The sequence below is a fragment of the Hippocampus zosterae genome, chromosome 20, assembly GCF_025434085.1.
Source record: "Hippocampus zosterae strain Florida chromosome 20, ASM2543408v3, whole genome shotgun sequence".
NCBI lineage: Eukaryota > Metazoa > Chordata > Actinopteri > Syngnathiformes > Syngnathidae > Hippocampus > Hippocampus zosterae.
The window spans coordinates 10,556,078-10,583,768 of NC_067470.1; the positions used below are offsets into that span (position 1 = coordinate 10,556,078).

The window sequence follows — 27,691 nt, forward strand, 5'->3', positions numbered from 1 at the left end:
AAACATATCAAGTCGACTCGAACAAAAGAACTACAAGTCCCAAAGGTCCAGCTCCGGAAGTGGAGAGCCGGCATGATTAAGCCCAGCTGCAACGCAATTTACCTCGTTTGCAAATTGCAGCTGGACAAACATGACAACTATGCAAAAATGAGTAAAATAAAGACACCACTGTTCTGTTAGCCTATGCTGTAGAAATTGCCGATTGCGAACAGTAACTGACTGTGATTGCATAGCGATGCGGCAAACATAAAGCACAACGGACACAATGCAAAGCAGACAAACATAGCAGCCGATCATGATCGAATCTAAAAGCTAACTTTACATATCTGGTAAAGAAAAGCACACGCGTAGCTTACTATTTGGGCCATGCCGACGAGGAAGCAAGTGTAGTCACGAACGTAACAATGCGATGCTGCTTTTTATACGTCGCGCGAACGGTCACCTGTCAGTGGCAGCCCCGCCCCTCTTAAAGCGCCAGGTGAATCCAACACCTTAACAGTTAGTTCCGTTTGCTTTTTCCCAGAATGGTGCGAGTCTACTCGAATGCTTTCATTACCGGTAACTTTCCAGTAAATCACGTGGTTCCTAGTTGAAACACAGGAAAGTCGGAGCCGAAATCAAACCCTGCACCTTTGCACAGTGCAGCTGACGTGCTAAACAGTCGCCCACCGGGCCACCCCCATTAAATAAGGAATTAGAAACTTTATAAACCATTCTTGGATGACAGTTTGTGGTATTTTTTTTAGTTCAAAGTATCAAATATTTTCGGGGGGTAGTGTTGTGGAATGGGAGCTGTCAATTTGCTCTTGGCCCTTCCTTGGTTACAGATTCTTTTATCTCTCTATAAGGTGGAAGAAGACCCAACACCACGTAGTCTTTTCTTCAGTTTATCGCAACGCAACACGAATCGATTCGGGCTCCTGTGAGTCTCAGATTTCATCAGGAAGCCCCGAAGAAACACATTCATGAGATTATATAGAGACAATATGATAATGAGAGGCGGGGAGGTACGCCTCCCATGCAAATCCCGAAACAAAGAAAGTAACATGTCATCTGACCCGGTGTGGCCGGAGGAAGCCAGGAGCGGTGAGGTGAGACCAGACCACCACTACCCCCCATTTGGTGCGATGGCAGGAACAAAGATACCGGAGATAACAGCTCCTCTAAAACATGTCCCGCGGAGGGGGGCCCCAGAAGTGGTGGGGGCCGAGGGCACTAAAGTTGATTGTAATAACATTGAGCAGTATATACCTTCAACCGCATTTGTACATTGTTTCTTTCAGTGTCTGAACAAACAGGAAGGAACAACACCATAACCAAGTAAAAAGCAGAAATAAGGAAGATCAAGCAAAGTTCGATCTTGATATGATGACAAAGTATAGACCACGGCTGCTGGTCACAGATCTTGAGATTAGGGTTCCTCTTTGAGGGCACTTGAGAGCCTTCAGGGACTTTTATGAGGAAGTGGAGGCAATAAAAACCTTTGGGGGGCTGTTAATTAACCAAAGGGAGATGGGCTCTAAACTTCAAAGTACATCCTTTGTTTTAACTACTTCAGCAGATGTTCAGGAGAGAGACTAGTGTCAATAGTTCTCATACCAAGATGAAATTCAACAATGTTCTACTACTACTTCTAGCGGAATAATTCCTTAACAGTAGTCAATACCCAGCGTTTTCTCCCATCCCATTCCCCGCGAATAGTTTATTGCCACAGTTAAATGAAGTCCACCTGTATCCTGAAATTTCAGCACAAGACAAATATTGCAAACTTTTCCTGAGTAATGTTCACGAGTCGAATAAACAAAAGGCCTTTTCGCCCTTGGGTTAATTGTGTTTTGTTGCTACGCCTCCTTGCCACAAAGTAGCTTGGCGATTCGATTACGAGGTTTAATCTGTGACTGTGATTGTGTTCTGTAATGAATGCGTTCCATTTCTCCTGGAAAACTTGAAATGGGGCCCTTCCTCCATGAGCCGCGTGAGCTTCCTACGGAGGTCTTCGTAAGCAACCGCAGCAATTTCAACTTTTCTTATTGCCCTACCAGAAATCATCAGGCGAAGTAAAGAAAGAAGTGGCACGTTGTTTAATTGAAAGGAGCAGGCGCTCGCCGAGGCAATATCCTCTTGCGTTTGCCGGTGGAATTAAATGTGCATGCGCATATTCCTACCCTGGTGTTCATTATTCATGGGGCGACATGTGGAGGATCAACCGCTGAATAGTGCAACGGCTCATTTTGGACAGCAGACGAGAGCACAGCTGTTGTCCGGGATCTTTGCTGCAGCCTTGAGGGTACATTACCGATGTCAGGTTCTGTGTCAAGCTCAGCCGAGGCTTCCTTCCACCCGGGCTTCAGGGCCTCCTTTTCCACCGCGCCGTCTTCCTGCCTGTTCCTTCGGTTAAATGAACAGGAGGCTGTCGCGCTCTGACCTGATCTTGACCAAGGACCTTATTAACAATTTGACAAAGGCCTTATTCTGCGGGTCTCGCCTCGGGAGAGCTGATTAGGCTAATAAAGCAGATCCTTGGGCATGTAAAGGCACGTTGATTTGCCCAATTAGGGATGTGACAAATCCCAGACATATCCTCGATGCAAGATTCTCCGTATCTCATGTTGGGATAATGACGCGAGGGAGGAACGTTTCAAACGAGACTTGAAAGAAAAGGATTAAATATAACCCAGTTTTCCGGAGCAAGATTTGGCAGCTAGAAAGACAGTGGAGCCATCTTTCAGTTTAGACATTGTCAAAGCTTTTGATCCGACAGTTTACAAAGTAGCAATGTAACGGCAACAGGTATTGTTGTGGTGCGGTTTGTTGTTTGTACTTGGCGCAACCGTTTTTCTCTGAAACTCATCCAAAGAGTGCAATGCCGAGGAAAAAAAAAAGTTTGGTTTTCAGCAGATTCCGAAAAAAACTGCAGACGCAGGCATTTATTTTTGTTGCCTGTCCACATGCACTTGGGGCCCGATTCAGAAGAGAGAATATAAGAATACAGTGGTACCTCTACTTATGAAATTAATTGGTTCTGGAAGAAATTTCTGAACAAGAAAATGTTATAAGTAGAGACGCATTGTCCATGTAAATGCCCTAATTCCTCCAAGCCCCCCAAAAGTCAGACATAAATTGGTTTTCGAAAGCATAAAAATGCATCAAAATATGTAACAAATGCACATTATAATTAGATTATTGCGCAATAAATGAGAGTCGTGCATACTATAAAAAAACAAAGAATAAAAATGATGCTCATTTAACTTTTAACTGTGTCCTCCTCCTTTTTTGTTTGCCCTCTTTAGTCCATGTTTTCTCTCAGAAGTGGTTTTTGCTTGGTGTTTTGTAGAGAACTGATCCAAGGACTTTTGCTTTTGTCAGCTTTTAACAATGCTTTGAAAATGTCCAAGGCAAACGTCAGCATAGTGAGCGATCACCGGACTGGTGAACACTTTTTCTCAGGGTGATTCACATTTATGTAAAACTATCGGAACACTTCATGGCCCGAGGGGCGAATGACGAGGACGCTGCATCGATTCACATGATCAATCCACACGTATAGACACATTCAGTGGAGGTCCCTCTTTGCCAATGGGATGCCAGGATGATGCTCAGGAATGGCCAATGACAGAGCATTTATACTCAGAGCTGCGAGTAGCAGGCCGTAATGTATTTTTACCTTACGTATCTTGAAATTTCTTTCGGAGAGGCAATATTTTTCTGTTGACGCGTTTTGAAGAGACATTTGTAAGTAGAGGTACCACTGTACCAATGACATTCCACATCAGAATTCAGAAGTGTGGGAGGTGTCATTGAAGTTGTTTTTTTTTTTCCTTTCAGTCCATTGCGACAACCCATCGAACAGAAGGTTGCTGCGATGAGAGAAATCCTCATTTGCAACATTCTAGAAGCGTTAAGGAGTCACTAGTTCAAAAATTTTTCTATCACCAAAAAAAAGTCTGCTGTCACAAAATCCTCCAGAGACAAAATATCGCTCCGCTGATAAAACGAGGGGATTTTCGAGACTATGCTCAGGGTCACGTTAAAATGAATTACTTCGCTCCAGAATCAAGCCCTGAGCTGTGTGATGTTATTAGAAGTGAATGGGTGCCGGGATTTGGATCTAATATGATGTAGTCCAAGTAAGACAAGGCTCAAAAAAAGTGCGTACGCGTGCATGTGCGTGTGTTTGTAGGCTCTTTATCCCGGATTGCAGGGGAAGGTGACATAAATCACTTTCTTGGTGCTCAGTCACTTTTCACCTTGAGAGCACCTCGTTCCTGTTTTTTTTTATCAGTATTAATGGTTGTCCCGCTCTCTTAACTTAGCCGGAGCTATTTCACACTTGGTTGACTAAGCGATGAGAACGTCTCCTTGGCTCTATATATTGCCGGGGCCTTCTTAAATATTTTTTGAGATCCCTACTAAGCTATGAAAATGGGCACTTTTCTTTCATTATATCCCCATATTGTGCATGTGCCGATGGGCTTCTTTGAGACTCCAACATGTTCAATACTGGGGACAGACCGTCGTGAGCTCAGCATAAATGCTTTGTGGTGCCCCCACACCAGCCCGAATATCTGAGTATTTGTCAGTTTTGCTTTATTTTACAAAATAACTTGTCAATATTCATGTTTCAAAAACTTTCACAAAAATAAGAAAGAAATAATAATAATTACGTCTTGAGAAAATACTAAGAATGGCACCAAATACGCAAATAAAAAAACATTTGAAAATAAATAAATGCCACTGCTATTAACAGTGAAATATAGTTTTGAACCATGGTACAAACATTTTCTAAATTAATTATGTTCCTATGTAGGCCGAGCGGCCCGGTGGTCCAGTGGTTAGCACGTAGAGCCCACAGTGCAGAGGTACCGGCTTCAATTCAAGGTCCAGCGTTCCTGTATGGATTTTGCATGTTCTCCCCAGGCCTGCGTGGGTTTTCTTTCGGTACTCCGGTTTCCTTCCACATTCCAAAAACATGCATGACAGGCTGAAAGGAATACTCTAAATTGTCGCTAGGTGTGAGTGTGAGTGGGGATGGTCGCTCTTGGCCTATGAACGTCTCGAACATGTCGGCATAGTTGTTGCATAACAAACAAGTTTGTCTCGTAAAATTCCATTTAATTTTCATAGCGTAATCAAAATTTTTATTTAGAACATTGTCTTACCTGCAAGTGATGCGCATCTCGTTTTTTTTTCTTTTCCTCTTTTCCGACTCTTGATCCCTTTTCAATGACATGCCCACATATCCAAAATAAACTTTTGCCATATTTGCAATTGAAACATAATGGAACAAATTACTTGAGAATGTAAGAGAGAGGTGCTGGGGGGCCACCAAAGCAAGACTGTTCGCGTAAATAAGCCTACATTAATTTGGATTACATAACATACTTTACAAACCTTTATTCCCAACATTATATACTGTTATTATGATAATTCCGATTAGTGTGATTTTTTCTTTTTTTTTTACGATCTAGATTTTTTTGGTGTCCATTTAAGTCCGCCCTTACCGTTTTCTGACCAGAAGTAAAACATTCTTCATACTTCAGACCACAGGATAATCAGGCAGGATATTTTTTTAATTCTTGATAGGGTGACTGACTTGTGTAGAGTAAGTGTAAAGGCAATGACTCAATGTGACATTTTCTGACGGATGAGCATGCAAATTGTGTGAGGTGGCTAATACCCGCTCATATTTTTGATCCGACGGTGTGAATATTTACCACATACCCGGGCAAATGCTCTTATTTATGCATGTGTAGGTTTCAGCAGGGATTAAGTGTTTAAACGTGTGGTTACACGCGTGTTTGTGGTTGCGAATCAAGTGCTACAGTAGAGTAGGTGTGAGATTGTGCAAGTGCGTTGGGGGTCGGTTGGGAAGCAGCTGCAGCGGTTGCTGGGAGGCATGTTGCGATATCTGCTCATGGCAGCAAAAGGCAAGCAGGCAGCAAAGAGGCAAGGGCAGCGGTGACGTGTCAGCCATTCTGAACCGAAGACTGCCGGGTCGCACGGTCCCTGATGGAAGAAGATTTGTGAACAGCTCAATGCTTTCGGAAGATTGGAGCCCTGACTCAAAAAGCTTGTTGTCGATCATTGGTGGAATTCAGTTCATGAGGTTCTCATTTGTGAAGAATAATACATTGGTACCTCTACTTACGAACGTCTCTTCATACGAAATTTGAATACACCACGCGACCCACATTATTCGGTGCCCAGTCCGTTTTGGAGAAAATTTAAGACTTTTATGTGCATCTTATAATCGTGAAAATATGGTACATCGACGAGCTGCAATGAATTACTACAGCATTACTGCGGGGCCTTTGTTGACGTTAGCAGCCCGCTAACTTCCATTCTCGTCGAATGTTAGGTACTGTACAGTGAAACTCCTCTACAACGAAATCATGTTTGCAGCAAGAGATTTTTCACAACAGCGGACTTTTCACCGTCGCAAATTTTATCTCAAACGTAAACACGAACACACTCAAAAACCGTACATGTGAACTTTTTAATTTTATTCCAATAGTGCTTAAGTATGAGCATACACTTATTTGACACTTCATATTGCCAGCATAGAAAGAAAAAAAGGAAAATAAATTGCAAAATTTACGATCAGCATTTACTTTCACTTACATCAATTTCTTGCATCATGTCTTTTATTTTGCTTCCTCCATCTTTCATTTTTATTACCTTTATCCTGTCTTCAAGCGTTAAAGCTTTTCTTTTCTTAACTCCTTGGTATGCAAAGGTCCGTTTTGTCGCCATTTTAGCAATGGAACGTTCGTACTCCGTCTGAAACAAATAGTTCCTGTACAACTGCGCATGTGTAAACCAGTGTGGTGGTTGTTGTTGCTCTTTCTGAATGAAGCCGTAGAGGTCGCTGTGGCATGCTGAGGTTGGATTAGACTTTGCGGAAGGCTTGTTTTCGTTGTAGTGAATCTCGTTGCGAGGCAAGAACAGAGAAAAAGATTTCGTATAACAGAACAGGAGGACTTTTCGTTCAAGGGGGAGCAGAAAAGTGGGAATGGCTTTCATGCATTAACATTTTTTTCACACTAGGTGTATTTTCGCCCATGTAGGTTTCGTTTTAGAGGAGTTTCACTTTAACTAAATCACTGCAAGATTGGACCACTTGAACCTCTCTTGTAGGCTCACATTTCTTTTACTATCTTTTGGCTGCGTGGTGTTAACAAAATGCCTCATTCTGACACGCATCCATATTCTAAATTCCACTTCCCCAGGAGGGGGAAGATCTAAGCTGCGGGGATGTGGCCTCATTCTTTTGAGGGACGGAACCCCGCCTTAAAGAATAACACTAGAGACCAACATGTCACGTTTCATGTATTCCGGTGAAGAATGAATAATGAAATGAAATACTTTGGAGCCTGCGTGTTTTCCGCAGCTCATTTCACCTTGTCAATTAATTCCATTTAACGCGGTTTAAGTAGAATTCTCCGGTGACTATCTTAAGTCACAGTAAAGCCAGTACCATTTTTTTAGCCTTCATTGGTTAGATTGCTGGCATCGAGAGGATCAATGGAAGCATCGTCTATCACAGAATGGCTGAAGCTGACCTGCGAATCAGAATTGGCACACTGGAGCTGTTTTTAAATGAGTATGAAGTCATCAATGGCTGGCCTGATGAATCGCTTACATAAAGCAAACATTATGCACTTCCCAGACATTTCCAAAAGGACAATGATCGGATCAAAATGTCATAAACGCCCACGGCCTCTCATATTTCGACATTCGGTGAATAAATTAATCATTTTGCTCTAATGGTGACATAATGAGTAGCAACATTGGTGAAGGCCAGTTGAAGAGGGATCAAAAGAAAGACCACTCGAGGAGAAATATGATGAAAATTCGGCTTTTCAATGTTTGTTCACAAATATTTGGGGCTCTGGCATACCTGCCCACCCATCAAGTGTGAGATTAAACAACCGAATAAATATGGCTCACCGCATGAGACAGATTCTCCTCAAACCACGGCAAGAAATATGCAGGAAAAATACTGTGGTATTTTGGCGAAACCATGCCGCAGACATTTTATACAGACTAGCAACTGTTTTAAATATTGGAAAAAAAAACGCAGTGTGACAAACATTTCCTTTTCCTGAAACCTGGATAAACAACTTTCCATGTTTGTACTTCAGTCTTTTTCTGTGCCCAACTGATATTGAAAACAAATGTATTGCATGTTGTTTTAAAATAGTGATTTTTTTCCCCCACAGGAAATAATGGCAATTGAATGAATTCTCCGCAGGGTCAGGCTGTTGTCATTTAAAAACGTTTGACCTTTCATCAAGGATTTTAACATAATATGCATTGCTGTCAAATGATGTGATGACTGCATGGCTCAATCCACACCGACTTGTCTAGCTAGGCATGCTGTCAGCAAACAAACAAAAAAGACCTGCCGTCCCGCCGCACGTGACTCCGGTAATCAAGCGAGCAGCAGGTCAGGCAGACACCAATCAAGGTGGACCCTGCCTCGCGCAGCGTGGCCTCCGATATCACAGACAGCCCGGTGCCACCCACAGAGTGCCATCTGCTCTGCGTTTCATGTCAAAGTGTATTAAGCGTCTATCTGCATGCTCACTGTGCTGTGGGGGTGGAGGCCAGGCGGATGAGTTCTGAGAATCAGGCCTACACGTGCCTTCTCTGTTCAATGTCAGTGTTTTTTTCTTTTTCTTTCTTTCCGTCGTTTTCATCACAGCCAATGAAAAACAGGTCACATTGATGTAGCATAAGAGCTTCCCTAACCCTAAGCCTTTTTTTCAATTATTTTATTTCCTGGTCTCATTCAGAAACGTGCAGTGCTGGGAACAGCAAAGATTCTGCGCAAAACCCTCAAACTTCCTGGCCTCTGGTAGAGGACCCGAGCTGAATGAGGAACGGACACCGCCCGAGGGGTGAGACGAGGATTTTTATAATATATGCATTATATACATTATATATATTTATATAATATTTTCAGGGTGTCTTTCTGATTAAAGTGGATTCAATAAATATCTCGATACATGGTGCTGTGATACAATTTCATGGATGGTACATTTTAAAGTGTGATGATTTGATCCAGTTAAATTCAAACCAATTCTCCTATTCAATTCGCTTTTCATTACACCCCCTATGCGATACAATTTATTCAAGTTATTTTGGATTTCTTGACCATTTTTATTTTATGCTTCTTTTCAAGTAAGTGTTGATTGAAATAACGTTTTTTTTGTAATTATTTGAAGCTGAGAAGATGCAACACGTGACACAAAAGCTCTGCACCTTTGTTTTTGTCATTAAACTTGCAAAGTGGGAGAGGGGTTTTATTTCGCACCTCTAATTGTGCGCCTGTCTTATCGAGCGACGGTTCATAACATGTAGAACACCGCCGAGACCTCACCGTAGTGCAGCTGTACGAGATGTGCTAATTGAGTGCGCTAACAACTAAATCCCTCCGTTATATTGACATGTCACCCAGAGAAAGTATAGCCTTTCGCTCTAGCGCTTTTGTCACACTGGATTGTGTTGCCGATTGTTTTCTTGTAAATGTGATGACTGATGAAAAGCTGTTTTTGTTGACTAATTCACAGATGTATTTCAATAAATAAACAACAGTTTACTTACGTAGTGTAGATCATCGCATCGAAACGTAGAAGAAATGTAACGACTGGCGCGGAGCGAGTGAAATGCATCCGTTTGAGCGATGCTGGACACGAAGTTAAAAAGATCCAGCAGACACTTGGAGTCGGAAAGACGCAAATCTACGAAACTTTAAAAAACAAGGCATCGATTCAACTCCTAATGACAAGCCACCATCCAGTAAGGAAGCAATGCAAATGGCAACAAAAATCCTTCAGTATGCACAAGAATTACCTGACATCGGTGATCAACGGGACCAATGATCACAAGCAGGCAAACATTGTCATAAACCATAGAATGCATCCAACAAAACAATCCAAAATACACATTTTTTTCCCAGAAAAAAAAAACATGAAATACTGTATGTATTTTACTGTTGTGATTTTTTGGGATACACCTGTATTGCAGTTTTTGTTATATAAACAGTTTTTGGACAATATATTTTTGTATTTTGTTGATTGTGTTGTTACACGTGCATTTTGTCAACATACTTGCAGGTAGGTCATAAAGGACATGTACCATGCTCATTTCCCAAATGAGGAATTTCTGTTATCAGGACAAATTGGACAGCGCAAACACGAGTCCGTACTAGAGAATATTTACTGTATATACAGTATATATATATATATATATATATATTGCTAGTAATTTGGCATGCTTGAGTTGCCTTATAGATACCGTAAGAACAGCTCACAACTGACTAAAATGCAGTAAGGGGTCTGTTTTGCAGAGGATAAGGAATATATGCCTGTGAATTTTGTTACATTGTCTATCAACATGCAGTCATGATTCGGTTCAGGGACCAGCAGGTGGCACTGTAGGGCTCCCCCAGGAGCTGCACACCTGTTGGTCATAGGTAATTAGGGCCTTAAAAGGACTCCCAGCCCGAACACTCAGTTCAGTTGTCATTGTTGCTCTTGGCTACTGTCATGTTTGTTCGTTGCTTTTTGATTGCTTGCTATTGGCTTGTGTCATGTTTGATTCAGTCATGTTTAGTTGATTGTTATGTTTTAGCTTCAGTCATGTTTTGGTCATGTTTTTGTTATTGAGAGTTTTTAATTTCGGCCATGGTGTTTGTTTGTCACTTTGGATTCATTTTGTTTTCATGACTTTGTTTTGGATTTAGTTTTCTGTGTTTTATCAATACACTTCTTCAAATACACCCTGCTGCTCTCTCCTGCCGGCTTTTTGGGGTCCACCACCACCTTGCAACGTGACACATGCGTTAGTGCAATGTTAGTGCATAAATATGCTTATATGCTTAAAGGGTTCGAACACTGAGTCTCATTCGCTATTCTGTGGTGTTTTGCATTGTGTCTTAGCATTCAGCTAGCTGGATTTGTATATCAGTCAAAGTATTGCGTTTATTTTAAAGTAACGTGTCGTTTTCTTTGATTTATATAACGTTTGACAGTATACGTTTGGTTGCCGTTTGATTTGTATACGCTAGTGGAGTTTCACAGTTCAAAAGAGTCTTTCAAACTTTGCCGACTGTCAAAACAAATCAGTAAGACATCGCTGGCATCGGGAGGAATGCTATAGCTAAAATGAAAAAAAAAAGAAAAATTCTTTGTTTGAATGGCAACAGGTGGATATGCAGGTTAATTGTACCTTCTGCCACCAAGTGGATGACCATTTAATTGTTTTGCTTGTCACTAAACATCGCTGGCATAGATAGATGAACAAAAACACATGATTTGTCGCAAATAAATCATCACGCCGCACTAATTCTCTCGGCCATACCTGGCACAGACTATGTATCACAATTTCTTGTTTTGTGGGCAGCAGGACCCCCGTTTAGCATTCTGCTGCAAGGCTGCGAACCAGCCTCGTGTGTATTTGCGCAAACAAGGACGTTTCAGCGGATACGGCGCCAACATCAAGAGATAAAAGTAAATATCTAGAGAGCCCCTTTAAAAGAATAAAACATTTCTTAGAGGAATAGGCCCTCGCTGCTTCAAAAGTAGTGGTGTGCAGAGTCCGCACGCAAGTCTTGCCTTAATGACATACTTTGTGGCAAATCAGAGCACGTAGATATCGACAGAGGCTTACGGGTCCGAATTTCATCAGATTTTTCCTCTGCTGGAAAGATGCAAGTGTAGCTCTGGAAGATCTTACTCCGATTTAGTACTGCACTATTACACCGTGGGTCTCCCGTCCATCATAGCAGCTGTCAGAATTTCTTTCAATAAGGCTTTTACTGAAACACACTGAAAGTTATTCAACACCCACAAAAATATCAAGCATAAAATCCATAAAAATATCCTCTCTACTATATTGTGGTGTCTGTGTGTTACAGAAGATGTGTGCTTTTAAGAGGCGAGGCCTGGTAGGTTTGCATGGGACATCAGTATCTGCGTGAGTGTCTCAGCGTAAGCAATGGCTGACAGCAGCCCCCTGCGTGAGGTGCTTCCTATGTTTGTGTTTTACTTATTTACGAATGGCATTTAATAAATGACTGACACTTAATATGAAGTCAATGCCAGAGTTTAATGCCTAGAACGGTTTGTGAAATGTGCCAATTTGTTTGCCCATGTGCGATGTCGCATGCTAGCGTGTCACTTAGGCCAGCATCTTATATAGAGGAACCTCAGGTGAAGGTGGTTTGTTTGTGCAACATCGGTTCATGATGGTGTACTTTGGACATGCTAAATGTTTTGTTTTGTTTTTAACACTTGGTGCTGACTTCACATCTTTTGGCTGCTTATTCCGTTTGCGTGCACCACAATAACTAATTGCAGCTTCCCCGTGTTAACTTTGAACTCTGAACTCTGTGATCAATTACAAACTTATTTTATTGGTGCAAGTCATTAATTTCCGTGTTTACGCTCTTCCTAAAATAGCCGCCCTCTAAAAATAGTCAGGGTTCAATGTCAGATCCTTTTATAAAGCTGGTGCTTTAAATCAGTGATCTACAAGCTTTTTTGCCCCATGGACCAGTTTAATGTCAGGCAATATTTCAAGGTGTGGCTGATTTTATAAACATAATATAATAATAACATAATAATAAACACAAATCATGACACGAGGAACGTCCTGTCTGGCCGCAACTCTATCTGGTCGCTTTGGTAATGTTTAAATGTGCCTTCAAAATAAGATACAAAGTGCATGAAAAATACGATTCACCATCGCCGCATTTTATGCAGCGTGGGTATGGTGCGTGTGAATCTACCGTTGTGATAAATCTGTACTTTAAGTAGGACTCGTGATCCTGTCTATTAAATGTAGCCTTCTTTTTCTTGAAAGTCGTCGGCTTCTCTTCTGTCTCCTGGCTGGGCCTTTTCCCCTTCCCAAAGAAACCTTCCAAGGACCTTTGGTTTTTTTTCCTCATTTTGCTAGCTCCTGGGTGTCATTTTAGCGCTAACCTATCACGTGACCAAGAAACGCACCTTGACCTGCGTGAAGAGTGACATACTGTAGAAGGATGTAACAGAGAATCCGGTCATTTTTCAAAATAAAACTTTCTTTCGGATTCTGAAATAAATAAAACGGAAGGATTGTTAAGTTCTTATTTCTTCCTGTGCGGCCCGCTACTAAATGACCCACGGACCGGTACCCGTCCGCAGCCCAAGGGTTGGGGACTGCTGCTTAAAATGACAGAGTTCCATGCTAATCAAGTCGTGCTTCCACAGAATTTGTATTTATTTTTTTAATTTAAAAAGATCTCAATGGCATTTTTTTTTCTTTTCTTCACCTACCACAAGTGTGGTCCTCTCAATGATTCCTGATGCCTTTAATCTTGCACTCACTGTGTGGTCACCGAGGGAGAAATGCGGCAAAACAATTTTTTTTTTTCGAAAGGATTTGCGACATATTCTATCCTTACCCCCCCGCCCCAACCACCATCCCCTCTCCCCATCCCCTTCGCTGCTGCCGTCATCACTGGAAAACCAAACGATTCAAGCGCCGTGTGGCTACCAGTCAAGGGATTGTGACTAAATGCTTTAAAGAGGGGTTTGATCGGTTTTAAAAGGCCACATTTAGCCAATTAACTCTCAAATATCGTGGCAATAGCAATCATATTTCCGCCAGCTCCAACAAGCCTTGTGCTTTGACTCCATTGTTCTCAAGAGTTCTTTCCATCCACGTTATCAGTCAGCTGCCTTAAAAAGGTTCTCGGTTTAAGCTCCTTATGCTCTCCCTCTCTGGGTTCAAATAGTTCTGTTATGTCTCAGACAAGCAGAGTTTAGTTTGGATCCTAAAGCGTAGACTTAAACAAGGTCTCCGTAGAAAAAAAATATATTTTAATGTACAAATCGCACCGATAAAGAGGGAACATAAAGCGCTGGTCACAACAAGGACCAGAGGGCAAAAACGAATAACAAAAAGCGCTTGCACAAAAGGCAAGGGAGAAAAATAAAGACCACGAATACAAACAAAAAACAATGTATCAAAAATACACACAAGAAAGCCCAAACACAAAACAAAATCAATACTTACTACACCATCGGTACCGAGAATACAAAAGCGAAACACGACGAGGTCTAAAGCCAACTTGTCAATGAGCAGAGGAACAGCAATGCAATAAACAATACTCTGACAAAAGGTACACGGCGGAGGAGTCCTTAAATACTGAGTCTGCTAATCAGAGATTGGCAGCAGGTGTGCACCGAAGTCCGCTCATGCCACCTGCTGGCCAGACCGAAAACACAACCGTGACAAGTTCAAAGCTTCAGAAGAACATTGGTTGGGAAAAAAAAAAAAAAGCAAACCAACACAAAATTGTCTGAGTGCTTTCACTCAGTTGCAGTGACGAGGGTACCATTGTGATTGTTATTAAGTGGCCATTAGTCGACTTGTTCGGCAAATTGAGCCCTGCAAACGGACGGATCAAATTGTCATTTTCTTTCTTTGTGGTGTCAGGGTGGAGAGAAGCTGTTCCAAAAAAAATATATACATTTGTGACAATGTAATTACATGCTCACGGGAAGCTCAGATGTACTTTAATTCGATAATGTCCATTTGTGAAGACAATCAAATCTTCCCCCCCCCCCCCCCCGAAAAAATGAATAGAAAGCCAATGAAAGAAATTTTGACCCTAATTGCCTGAAACAAAAGATTTTTCAAAGATGCCTTGGGGGCAGTTTGACATACGGCGCGCGGCAGGCTTTTGACGAGTGCAAACCTTTTTAACTCGAGCCAGAGCACACTTGTGTCAAAACGTCCCTGGAAAGAGACAGATGGATTGCTTCACTGTTGCACATTTTGTTTCACCGCTTTAGAACCAAATCAGAAAAATAAAAGCGAAGATTGTAGCTATTGACTGTTCGGTGAAAAAGATTTACAAATGATCGGAATTTGACCTTCTTTATACTTTAGAAGAGGGGTGTCAAACTTTTTCTTTGTCACGGGCCGCTTTGGAGTTGCGTCTTCCGTCGGAGGGTCGTGACGACAGAAACTGAATAAACGTTTTGTAATCACTTCGTATTATTACTTGAAGACAAAACAATTGATGGCTTTCTAGTTTTGAAATCAGTCAACTATTTGTTGTTTGTTCAATTCATGTTCAAGTAAGTGTAAACAGCGAAATTATTGCAAAATCGGGTCACATAAAATGACGTGGCGGGCCGAATCTGGCCCCCAGGCCTTGAGTTTGACACCGTACTTTAGAATGTGCATGTCCAACTGTGAGATGATTTTTGCTTTTTGATCGATCGAGATGGTGGAACACTATTTTGTTTGACACTGAAAATTTTAAAGAACCGTGAGGTGTCAAATTTTTTTCAATCCTGCATTTTACACCTACAGAAAGCAAGAACCGTAGTTTCATTTTCTATGAGGGTCTTTGGCTCTGATTATTCATATTTATTTTGAGATGCTGTTCGTCACGTATGTTAGTATGGAAAAAAAAAACCTGGAATTTCTACTTAGCGGACTTCAGTAATTGTAGGGGTGGTCTGGAACATACCTCCCCGCGATGGATTTTTGCAAGTCGGTCCGCATGCGCCTCCGTTGCGTGCCACCCGCCGCTTGCTCCTTCGCCACCGCGTCGTCAACACAGCTCCCGCTGCCCCGGAAGAATGAGCGGCTTAGCCGCCTCTGTTCCCCGCGACCCAGCACGGCGTCCACATAAACGAGACAGTCAAATGGGATTAGATGTCGGGAACATGGAGGTGTGTTTTTGCCGTGTTTGTGTGAGGGCAGAGCAAGCAACACGAGTTTGTGTTTGGAGCCAATTTGGAAGTCGCGGAAAGGAGCTGGGCCCCCGCTTTGACGGCTGTGTCCCTGCAAACAACAAGACGAGGCTGCAAGAGATTTGAAAGAGGAGATTCATCACAATAAGATTTTGGCTGGAATAAAGCTTGTTGGTGTTTAAGCTTTATTACTCGGCACTCAAATCCAAGAGACATTTTTGCGTTTTACTCCTCTGACGGGGAAAAAAGCGCCACTTCTTCTGACATTTTGGGAAAACATGCTTGATGGAAGTCATTGGCTCTCTTTTTGGGTTTGCTTAGTTGAGTGTTTGGGGTGATATTTGATTCATTACTGGAAACACCCAACGTTGCTGCGAAGATTTTTTGCAGGTCGCATATATCAAAATCGGGAGGTCTTCATATATTGGCTTATATGGAGATGTACAAAGGTTGATTTGTTTTGATCATTTTCCAGATGTATGCATGTTTCTAGTGAAACTAGAAAAAGCCTAATGGGGAAAAAGAAACAACTCCAAATGTGTGTTTCAATATGTTACCATGCGATTTTTCTCAGAAGACATTTTTATTTACAAATATGTATCGTGTGTTGTATTTCATTTGTATTTTTGTGTTTTCATTTCCAAAGTGATTTTGCTAAATCTACTAAAACAGCAATGATATATTTTTTTTAAAACCCCGAAAGGTCAGTAAATGCATAAAGTGGAACGGCATGCCAAAAGGGATCCATTCGAAATGCTGTGTTGAGTTAAGATGTGCAGTTCAGCCATCAAATTGAGCTGCTACTGTGAACATGGCTGCTATCCTTGTTCACAGTCTCGTCACTTCCCGTATTGACTACTGTAACTCACTTCTCTTCGGTGTCCGTCAAAAATTTCTCCATAAACTTCAACTTGTTCAGAATTCAGCAGCCCGGATCATCACGAGAACTCCCTCCTTCCATCATATTACCTTCCTGTCAAATTTGGGAATCAACTTCAAACTACTTCTCTATACATTCAAAGCCATCCATAACCTTGCGCCTGTCATATCTTCAAATTTCCATTCCCTCTCGCTCACTCAGGTCCTCATCCTCCCTCCACCTTTTTGTACCCTCTGCCTGTCTCAGTACAATGGGGTGCAGAGCCTTCAGTCGCTCTGCCCCCAAACTCTGGAACTCACTTCCTCCCAACATTCGTAATATTGAATCTCTTTCCATATTCAAAACCCAGCTCAAAACCCACCTATTCAGACTTGCTTATCCACCTTAAATCTTTCTCTCTTTGTTTATTATTTTATCTGTGGTTTTATTATTGTTCTTGGTTGTAAAGTGTCCTTGAGTGTTGTGAAAGGCGCTTCCAAATGTAATACATTATTATTATCACCAAATAGGAAATGTGTATATAATCCTTCAAGCCACAAATATAGGAATATCAACGTGAGATAATAAATATGGCCACTGTCACAGATTAGTCCATATCTTTCTGAGCTGCATGTACACTTTTGCCATCTTTCTGTTTAATACTGTCCCCTGGTGGCTAAGGCAGGCAACAGCACAATGGCCATTCAAATGATTCGTTTGAGTTCAATTGAATGATGTCACTACTGTATTTATTTATAAAATACAATAATACAGTGCTATTTTTCTCATTTTAAAAAACCGCACCTGACATTGAATTTTTTGTACAGCTGAACTGTATTAATAGTATTTGCATTCATTTCGATAAGGCAAGATGTTTTGAGATTCGAGTATTTTGAGGCGCTGCTTTACTTGATGGGTCCACCCCTAGTCGTCACGGTAACAACATCCTTACTCTCTATTGACTGTAGTCTCCCACTTGTAAGCATGCTAATTTCAGCAAATGTTTCATGCTTGAAAGGGGGGGGGGCATTTTGACAAAAGCATGTCACAGACATGTTCATAAAACACATCCGTGCTGTTTTAAATTGTATTCAATTCCATCATATCTCTCCTTGAAATGCTTTTCTCGCAGGTAGATGGAAAATCCAGTTTGTTTGGACCTCTCCTGGTTGGAGCAATTTTGTGCAAGGAGGGGAAACAGAAAATAATTACGTAGCTTAAAAAAAGAAACTTAAGTGAATTACAGTAATTATGTAATGTTTGTTCTTGATCAAACTAAGTGTCTTTACTGGCTGTTATTTATTTCCTTAATAGGGGTATTCATCTCCCAAGGTCCCTCAGCGGGTACTAGAAACATCCATAAACGGGCAATCTATGTATTGAGCAGTGGACATGGAAAAAAAAATGTAGATTGCTTTTACTTTTTTCTCACAGAGTAACTTAATGTAGTACATAAAGGGTCCTCGGTATGTTTTGCTCATTCGTGGGATTGCATCGTGCAATATCGCTCTTTGACTTTTTATGATGTTATAGAGCATCTCTTGTTAGAGCCAGTGAGTGTTGTGTCCAAGGACCGGCAACCCGGGCCCAAGACCAAGGCCTAGGACTTCACTCCGAGGCCTAGGCCAAGGACTTGGAAAATTTTCAGAGGCCAAGGCCAAGGACCAAGAACTTGCCTCCGAGGCCAAGGCCAAGGACCAAGGACTGATTTTGAAACTGAGGCCTAGCCGAGGACATGCTATCATACCACTTGGCAGGTCTTCATGATTTGCAACACCCCTCCATCATAACCCTTTGCACTCCCTAACGCTTGAATGAAGTGTTTTTATTCTGAGTAGAACAGTCAGGGTACTTATTATTTATACTGAGAAAAAAAATAAAATCATATGGTATACATTTATGAATTAATGTTTTAGTGCAGTAGTTTCTTTATATGAAGTAAATCAACACTCAACAGGCATGACGTGGCACGGAACACAAGTTGAGAAATGACTTTACATAGAAGTCAATCACTGACTGCAGAAAAAGCGGTAATCTCTATAATTTTATAGTTTACCGGCAGCGAGTCCCTGGGACTCGCTGATCAGAAAAGTATGATTGCCATTATGGATTGAGAGAGTCGCAAATTTCGAATTATGAAAGGGTCTACTTATTCAATTGCATATGATATAACACAAACAACAACATATACATTCAATGATAAACAAATGCTGCAAAAATGTAATTAATTCAGGAGCAGGCCTGAGGATTTCAGAAATTCATGCTAACCGTTTTTCGGTTCCGTCGGATTACCCAATGGGAAACCACGATAACAAATGTTGGGTTCCATAAACATTCATCATGGGAACCAATTTTTCTATTTTGACTGATATTGATCATCAAGAATTCCGAAACTTAAAAGTATAATGTTTAAAGGGTCAATTTTTGAAAACGATGCATTAACAATGAACATTACATCAGCAGCTGTGTACTCCAGGTTTATTCAAAAAAATAAATGGATCAAAAACTGGTGTACCGGTACTCATGTGGCATCATCGCAGTATTTTTTTCCAATCTCACACTGCAAAGATTAATTGACTGGTAATCATTAATACAGGTAAGTATTTATGTGGCTTGACATCCTCTTCCCAAGACGATGCATGTGTAATCTACGATCAATTTGACGAAAGAATTTAACACACGTCATCATGAGTTCTACCAACAGTTAACATTAGCATTACTACACCTTGTGACGAATGTTTTATTCATAAAGTTACCATGCTACAGCCAGTAAATTATAGAATAACCAATAATGTTTCATAATATTTTTCACAGCGATTAGCCTACAAATCTAATGACCAATTTGCCTTGTAATCGTGCCTCGCGTCGTGTCTTGCTCTCGCGTTCTGTGCATACGTCACAGGTGAGTTTAGTGATACGCCCTTTGGACGATTCATATGAAAAATCAGACTAGCATTCCCATTTCTTAAATATCGTAATTTGTAGACCTTGGTGAGGTCATCTCAAACTTTCATCCGCGCCATTCCTCAGTTTGCGGACTAAAATAACAACCCGCATGCGCACATAACGCATGTGTCCCCCCCAACACTGAAAACAAAACAAAAGTTAATTAGAAGAAACACACTCACACGCCACACCACATCACAAACACTCATACAGGCGCAGTGAAATCACATGGATCACACAGTCAAGTTAAGTGCCGTGACTTTTATCATTAAACTATTTTTCGGTACCGTGAAAATGACGCCACGGAAACGACACGCTACCGGTAACGATTGTTACTGTGAAATCTTCAGGCTTGCCGTAGTATTTTTTGTTTGTTTATTTTGACTGAGAAATGTCCTTGCGTCCCAAAAACGCACATTGTTTGGAACTGTGCGTCCCGTGGGAAATTATGCGTCTAGAGCAGGGGTGGGCAATTATTTTCCCGGGGGGGGGGGAGGGGGGGGCAAATGAGAAGCAGAAAATATTGTGGAGGGCCGGGCCAAAAGTTAGAAACAGAAAATAAAGAAGATAGCACAATGTCTTTGTATGCCAGTAATAATCTAACATTCTACTCCACCATCACACTCAGCACCGGTTCTCCTCAAGGATGTGTACTGAGCCCCCTGTTGTTCACGCTCTACACATTTGACTGCTCCCCGACTCTTATTAGCGGTCCAGTTGGCGGAAAGTTTTTAACATGACAACATTCAAACCATTCTAGGAAATGTTAATTTACTCGAGCCACAAGCAATTCACTCTGAGCATGGAAATTGCCAGAATCGGACTGAGTAAGTATCGCTTCCTTGTTTTTCAAAGTCTCGTAGATTAGAGTCTTTCCGACTCCAGGCATCTCCTGAATGTTTCGTACTTTGTTACCCGCTTCGTTTAATCAGATACATATCACTTTCCCTTCCATGGTCATTACTCTCTCCCTCTTTCTTCGTCTTCCCCTCCCTCCCCGTGCTCTGCAACTTGAAGTAACTGCGCCACCTGGTGTTGAAAACCTGTCATTACAAGTCCAAATGAAATGAATGCAATCAAACCTTAATTGTGCGCCAATCTTCGGTGGGCCGGATCCGGGCCGCGGGCCGTAGTTTGCCCACGCCTGGTCTAGAGGTAACGAGAGGGCTGAATCTCTAACCATTCTCTGAGTACTTCTATTATTACCACTACCACTAATACTACATTAATTTATACCTTCACCTTCACAGTAATAATAATAAATAATTAAATCAACCATGGGCGGCCCGGTAGTCCAGTGGTTAGCACGTCGGCTTCACAGTGCGGAGGTACCGGGTTCGATTCCAGCTCCGGCCTCCCTGTGTGGAGTTTGCATGTTCTCCCCGGGCCTGCGTGGGTTTTCTCCGGGTACTCCGGTTTCCTCCCACATTCCAAAAACATGCTTGGCAGGCTGATTGAACACTCCAAATTGTCCCTAGGTGTGAGTGTAAGTGCGAATGGTTGTTTGTTTCTGTGTGCCCTGCGATTGGCTGGCAACCGATTCAGAGTGTCCCCCGCCTACTGCCCGGAGACGGCTGGGATGGGCTCCAGCACCCCCCGCGACCCTAGTGAGGATCAAGCGGTACGGAAGATGAATGAATGAATGAATAAATCAACCATGATTTTAAACTATGTATTATCAATATTCATTATTCCAAACATGAGAAAGCATTCAGCAAACATAACTGGAATTGAGCAAAAGGACTCCAAATCCCAGGAGATTGGTGGTGCATTTGCCTCGGTTACACCGGTGGATTGCCATCTCTATCTCTCTCTCTCTCCCAAATATGCATATCATACTTCTTTCATGGAAAGTCACTCACCATTGAGTCGTATTATCTTGTCAATATTTTAGCTTCAAAAGAGAGTAGGTAATAAAATGCCATGTATTGAAAAGTTGTTTGAAAGTAGTTTGCCCGGCACTCTGCCTGACTTTGACGGAAATAATGAGTACGAGATTAATAGCAACAAAATTGATTGTTGCGAAAATTGCCTGTGTGGAAAAGGAGGATTGGTGAAGGTCAACTGAAAACATTTAGTGGAATTGTTAGTCTCTTGTCCTCGGGGCTCACAAACATTGTCTTTAAGTGTGAATGAAAGTTTAATTTGTCAAATGGGTCGCTCGCACTGAATCATTGTCTGAAGTCTCTGATTTGGCCTGGTGTTTAAAAAAATAAAAAATATAAATAAAAACGGAAAAAACAGCATGTGATTAAACGGGAAGTGTGACATAACTCATGTTTAATGGTAGAAAAACAGCGGGCGAGCGTGTTGGCACAAGGCCCACGTGGGCAAACATAAATCCCAACTCCCCACAGATGTTGCTTGTAAAAGGTCAGTACGACTTTGAGTCATGGCGCCGCGTTGAAATCAAAAGGCAAAAGGGGCCTAATTTGTCAGTTTCATACGACGGTCGCAAGGCGGACCAAAATTCAGACCCCCCCACTCCCCCAAAAAAACAAGCAAAATCTATGATTGCCCTTCGCAGGAAGGCTTATTCTTTATCCGCATCAGATATGTCTAGAACCTTTTCACCATTTCACTGTGTTGATGAAACTTGCTAAATCCAATTCAGGAAGTGTAAAATACAAGCGGCCGAAATGAGTATTCTCCGCAGGATATCCAGGTTCTCCTTCTCGAGATCAGGTGAGAAGGTCAGTCATCAGAATTGAGCCGCTCCTCCTCCACGTCGAAGTGCGCCGGATGAGGTGGCTCGGGCATCTGATTAGGATGCCTCCTGGACACCTCACCAGTGTTTCGGGCATGCCACATTGGCAAGTCGCCCCTGGGATGACCCAGGACACGCTGAAGTGAGACACTATTACGTCACTCAGCTGGCCTGGGAACGCCTCGGGATTCCCCGGGAAGAGCTGGACGAAGTGGCTGGGGAGAGGGAAATCTGGGCTTCACTGCTAAAGCTGATGCCCCCACGACTCGAACCTGGAGACGCGCTGCAAAATAGATGGATGGATGGATGGATGGGTAAAATACAGTGTGCTGCCCTTGAATTTTTTGGCATAGCCTTGGCCACCATCCACGTGAAAACATTCAACTATGATTGTGTCATGCAGCTGAAGACAATGTCTTATTTCTGGCAATGCAAGCTTGTCAGGCGATTGTGCACCTTGATAAATACAATGTGCCCATTAAGTCACTTCATCGTCGGCTGACAACCGTGCCTTTCAGGAGAAGCATTGCCATATGGCGTAAAATCCACTTTCGCGTCGGGTTTTTGCAGAACGTGACCGTGTGTGTGTGCGCGCGCGCGCTTGCCGGTAAGGGTAGATCCCATGAGGTTAGTTGATCGAAAAGTAGATCTTCAGTCCAAAAAGTTTGGCCATACCTGCCTTGGAGGCTGCGTTAAATAATTATGTTTTTCAGAGAGTGGGGTAAAAAAAAAAATCATGTCTAAAGGTATCTGATCAAATTGTCCTTTCTCTCGTCATTTAAAGAGGGACGAAAAATACGTCGACAATCATCATTGAGCATTGTTTGCAGCTTGGCTAATTGATTATGAGGAGATCGCCACATGTATATGCTGCGCCTCAATGCTGCAAAGGTCTAAACTGTGTCATGGAAATGATATTTACCGTCCCGTGATGCATCGGAGGAGCTGAAAGGATGTTGGGAAATTGAAATTACATTACGGCGGCAGAAAGAAAAAAAATAGATACATGGGGTCATTGGGAAATATGATCCCAATTGGCTTCACTGTGCGCACATTTCCTCCTCTAAATGACCGAATCATGATGCGAGCGTTCACTTAATGTGAGAGGCAATTTATTCGTTCACTTTGCGTGAGGCTGGCGTCCAAACGGGAAGGACGTTTGGAGAGCACAAGTGACAGGACGAGGGACGAAATGAAAACATTTGCTTTAATCCTCGATGGGACATTCCGTTCCCGCACTACTAGCGTAAACCTGAATTTGATGGGCTAACCTCTGAACGCTATTCTTAAGTCACATGCGCCGAGTAGATCACTGCGCGTACTTCGTCACCTTGAAATGTTGAATGGAATCTCTTTTCGGATCCAAAGACAAATCCAAAGACACCATACGCCCACCAAGTGGACTGAGCAAACCGTTCTTGCTAATGCTAATGCTAATACACATGCAACGGAATTCTGTGCAGCTTCGCTGTGACCCAAGTTTTTCAAGGTGCAAGTCGTCCGAAGGCAAATTCATCAGAAATGAGGCTTCGTAATGCTTTAACCCCTTTCGGGGACAGCGGTTACTACAATGTAAAGTGTCTCATGTAATCAGGCTACAGGGTACATGAAAGGGTTAACGTCATAACAGTTCATGGCGGTGAAAAGTAGCTGCTTCTGGCTGGATTGTGCCTTTGTATGCTAGTGTTTCACAGTAGAGTCGACCGTCACTTGAAAGTGGTTCTGGATCTTTGCCACGTCTGGCTGACCTTTTCGTGGACGGAGAACCTCAACGTGGTGGCGGTTATTATGCAAACTAACATGGGCTTGTGACACTAGATACAGTAAAAAGGGTATAGTGCTGCAATATTAATTTTTAATGTTTGATTTTGGAGGGGGGCGGCCGCCCGGTGTTCGTGTGGTTCGCATGTCGACCTCACAGTGCAGAGGTTGTGGGTTCGATTCCAGCTCAGGTGTTCCTGTGGGAGTTTTTGTGTTCTCCCCGTGCCGGTTTGGGTTTTCTCCGAGTACTCCGTTTTCCTCCCACATTCCGAAAACATGCATAGCAGGCTGATTGAACACCCAAAATTGTCCCTAGGTGTGAGTGTGTGCACGGATGGTTGTTCATCTCCGTGTGATTGGCTGGCAACTAGTTCAAGTTGTCTCCCGCCTACTGTCCCAAGATAGCCTGGATAGGCCCCAGTCCACCCTGCGACCCTTGTGAGGATAAAGCGGATCGGAAAATGGATGGATGGATTTTGGAGTGTGAGGCCATCTGAGCGTCGGCGTGGATCTACTTTTGTCTAAATCGGCCTTAGAAAACAATTAAAAATTGCATTTTGCTTAATATGCATCCCTTTCATGGGCACGTGCAACATTTATTGCAAATCCAGCGTCTGCGTACTGTATACGTTTGCTGAAGTTGGAAGTGCAGTGGATCATGATCGGTGCACCTGTGAAGGCCACATGAGGTGAGATGCGAAGGCCGTCTTTGCGGCAGCTTATCGAGAGCCAGCCAGCAAAGCTTCTGCCCTGTGAAGTATCATTCCGAGGCTTTACTTCGGAGATCTGCTTCGACTCTCCTTCACTGCTGTTTGGCTAATAATCTCATCCGTGTGTCTTTATTTTTTTTTCTTAATCATTTTAAGCCAAATGAAAAGGCAAATTCAGAATATTTGCAGTAGATGCATGGAAGGCCTGAACGATTCCAATCTCACCCAGGTGTGCTTTTGTGCTCTATTTGTGTTGCCATGAGTGATGCGACAAAATGGCGCCGAAGCTCGAGCTAAATTGCATACCTGTCAACTCTTACGGTTTAGCCGTAGTTAATACGGATGTTGTGGTGAATCTTACTTATACGGCCGTATCGCACAAATCATACGGATTCTGAAAACTTCTGGGGTTTTTTTCCTCCCCTATGTTCAGTTAATTCCGTTTTTCACGGCCCTCTGAATAGGGATCGTCAGTCAGCATAGAAGGATCACTCTCTTTCTGTACTTTTTTGACACATTTATTGGAGCACTTTGCAGCAGAAGTAGTAGATGTAACAGAAGCAGGTAATAAATAACCTAAAGCACACAAATGCAGTAAAAAAATGAATACATCTCTCTTTCTGCATCACGGTGTTAATAGTTATAGAATTGACATTTATTAAGATAAGAAAACGTTTATTAGTCTCGCAATGGAGAAATTCCTAATTCACAGCAGCAAAGGTATAAAAGGAAGAAGTAGAACAACAATATATAGGAGCTACTGGAAAGGCAGTCACTCTCGCGGCGCCATTTTGAAGTCAAAATAACAAAACACAATACATAGGACAGACAGTCGTGCAATTTTTCTGCATACACTTTGTCTGAAGCAGTTATAGATGAAAGAATTAATACTTTCATTTTAACAATACATTTAATAAATACTTTAATCAACCATGATTTCACTATGTATTATTATCGTCATCATTATCCATTATTTTAAACGTAAGAAACCAAACATATCAAGTCGACTTGAACAAAAGACCTACAAGTCCCAAAGGTCCAACCCGGAAGTGGAGCGCCGGCATGATTAAGCCCAGCTGCAACGCAATTTGCAAATTGCCGATTGCGAACGGTAACTGACTGTGATTGCATAGCGATGCGGGCCAACATAAAGCACCACGGACACAATGCAAGGCAGACTAACATAACAGACGATCATGATCGAATCTAAAAGCTAACTTTTCATATCTGGTAAAGAAAAGCACACGCGTAGCTTACTGTTGAACCTACTACTGCGGAAGTCTCTCGCGGTTCATGTGTAGGCATCATTGCTGGTGACTACACGATGTTCTAGGCAAAAGACTGGAGACGTTTCGTATTTTTCTGTGGTCGCTACCACTGAGTCGCTGAACACCCAACGTGCCTCAATGCATCGTCACTGCCAGAAGCGAACTGCAGGGAAGCGCCACCCCCTTTATTTATATACACTCCATAACACGGTATCCCTCCACACAAAATAGCACCAAACATTATAATACCAGTGGCATACATTGTCACCCAACACTTACCACTGGGCCATGCCGACGGCGAAGCGAGTGTATTCACGAGTGTAACAATTCGATGCTGCTTTTTATACGCCGCGCGAACGTCACCTGTCAGTGGCAGCCCCGCCCCTCTTAAAGCGCCAGGTGAATTCAACACCCAAACAGGTAGTTCCGTTTGCTTTTGCCCAGAATGGTGCGAGTCTACTCGAATGCTTTAATTTCCGGTAACTTTCCAGTAAACATGTGGTTCCGAGTTGAACCCTGAGTGCTGAATGGCTATTTTTTTCTGTGTTTTCAAGATTTGGAGTTGGTGAAAAAAGTAACACAGAAATACAACTCTGAACACAGTAATGCCACTAAGTAGAATGATGATTAGACATTCACCAGACATTGTATTATGGAGATCTATAATAAAAATCATTGAAAATTTTGTGGGGTTTTTGACATATAAAATGCTTTGGTATGTTATAAGGATTTTTTTTGGTGCTTTTTTTTGGTAGTTTATACAGGTTGGCGCTCCGAAAAGTTGACAGGTATGAAATTGGAAACTAGTAACCGAACTAATTCTTGAATGAGAGTCACTCTCTGGAATGACCTCCCACTGAACATTCAACAAGCCCCCTCATTGCCCATCTTCAAAACCCGCCTCAAAACTCACTTGTATTCCTTGGCATTTGACTCAGCATGATTCAGAATTGATCTTAGTTTTCTACCATATTTGTTACTGATTTATTGCTTTATTGTTGCTCCATGTACAGCACTTTGTATGCAGCGATGGCTGTTTGAAAGTGCCATATACATACAGTTGAATTGAGTTGAGAGAGATTCTTGTTCCTGTTGCTCCGGCAGCATGGCTGACTGCAAAAAGTTGAACCGAGTACCTAGCAATGAAACTTCAGAGTTAGCATCTTGCAAGCAAGTTGGCTACATATGCTAAATTGGCATAGAAACTTTTGATTTGAATTACAAGAAAAGAAAATAATAACGTTTACCATTAAAAAATGCAAAGTGAAGAAAATCTAGCCAAAGTGAGAGAAAATGTGTGCAATCGAGTACTGTTTTTCACATCTTTATTGAACAAGTCAGAATACAATTCTCAGCAAATAGAAAACAAATGCAATCTAGTACTCTGAAGTCGAGTGTTGATTCTTAGACGTCACGACCGCCGTCATGGAAACCAACCTGGTTGCGAGGGCCGCCATTTACTGCACTTTTTCTTCGCATAACGACACAGTTCTGTACAAAAAAAATAAATAAAAAACCCCGATCACAAATAACACGTTTTAATCGAATATATACAGTCATAACAAAAACATGTATTGATATTTCGCCTCGTTGATTGGGCGGTTTGTCACAATATGACAAGGTACATGCTGTCTTGCTTTCATGTCGTTTCGAAGACTCGGGCTTTTCGATTTTTAATCAAA

The 27,691-nt window shown here is 42.1% G+C and overlaps 1 long non-coding RNA gene across 1 annotated transcript; it reads right to left on the reverse strand.

The window, feature by feature from the left end:
- LOC127592997 (uncharacterized) lies at positions 1-27,630 on the reverse strand. Its single transcript, XR_007960282.1, has 3 exons — positions 27,393-27,630; positions 25,763-27,145; positions 1-30 (listed from the first exon to the last, which is right to left on the reverse strand). It is a non-coding gene; the product is annotated as an uncharacterized LOC127592997 (long non-coding RNA).
- Between the last annotated feature and the right edge of the window lie 61 nt (positions 27,631-27,691).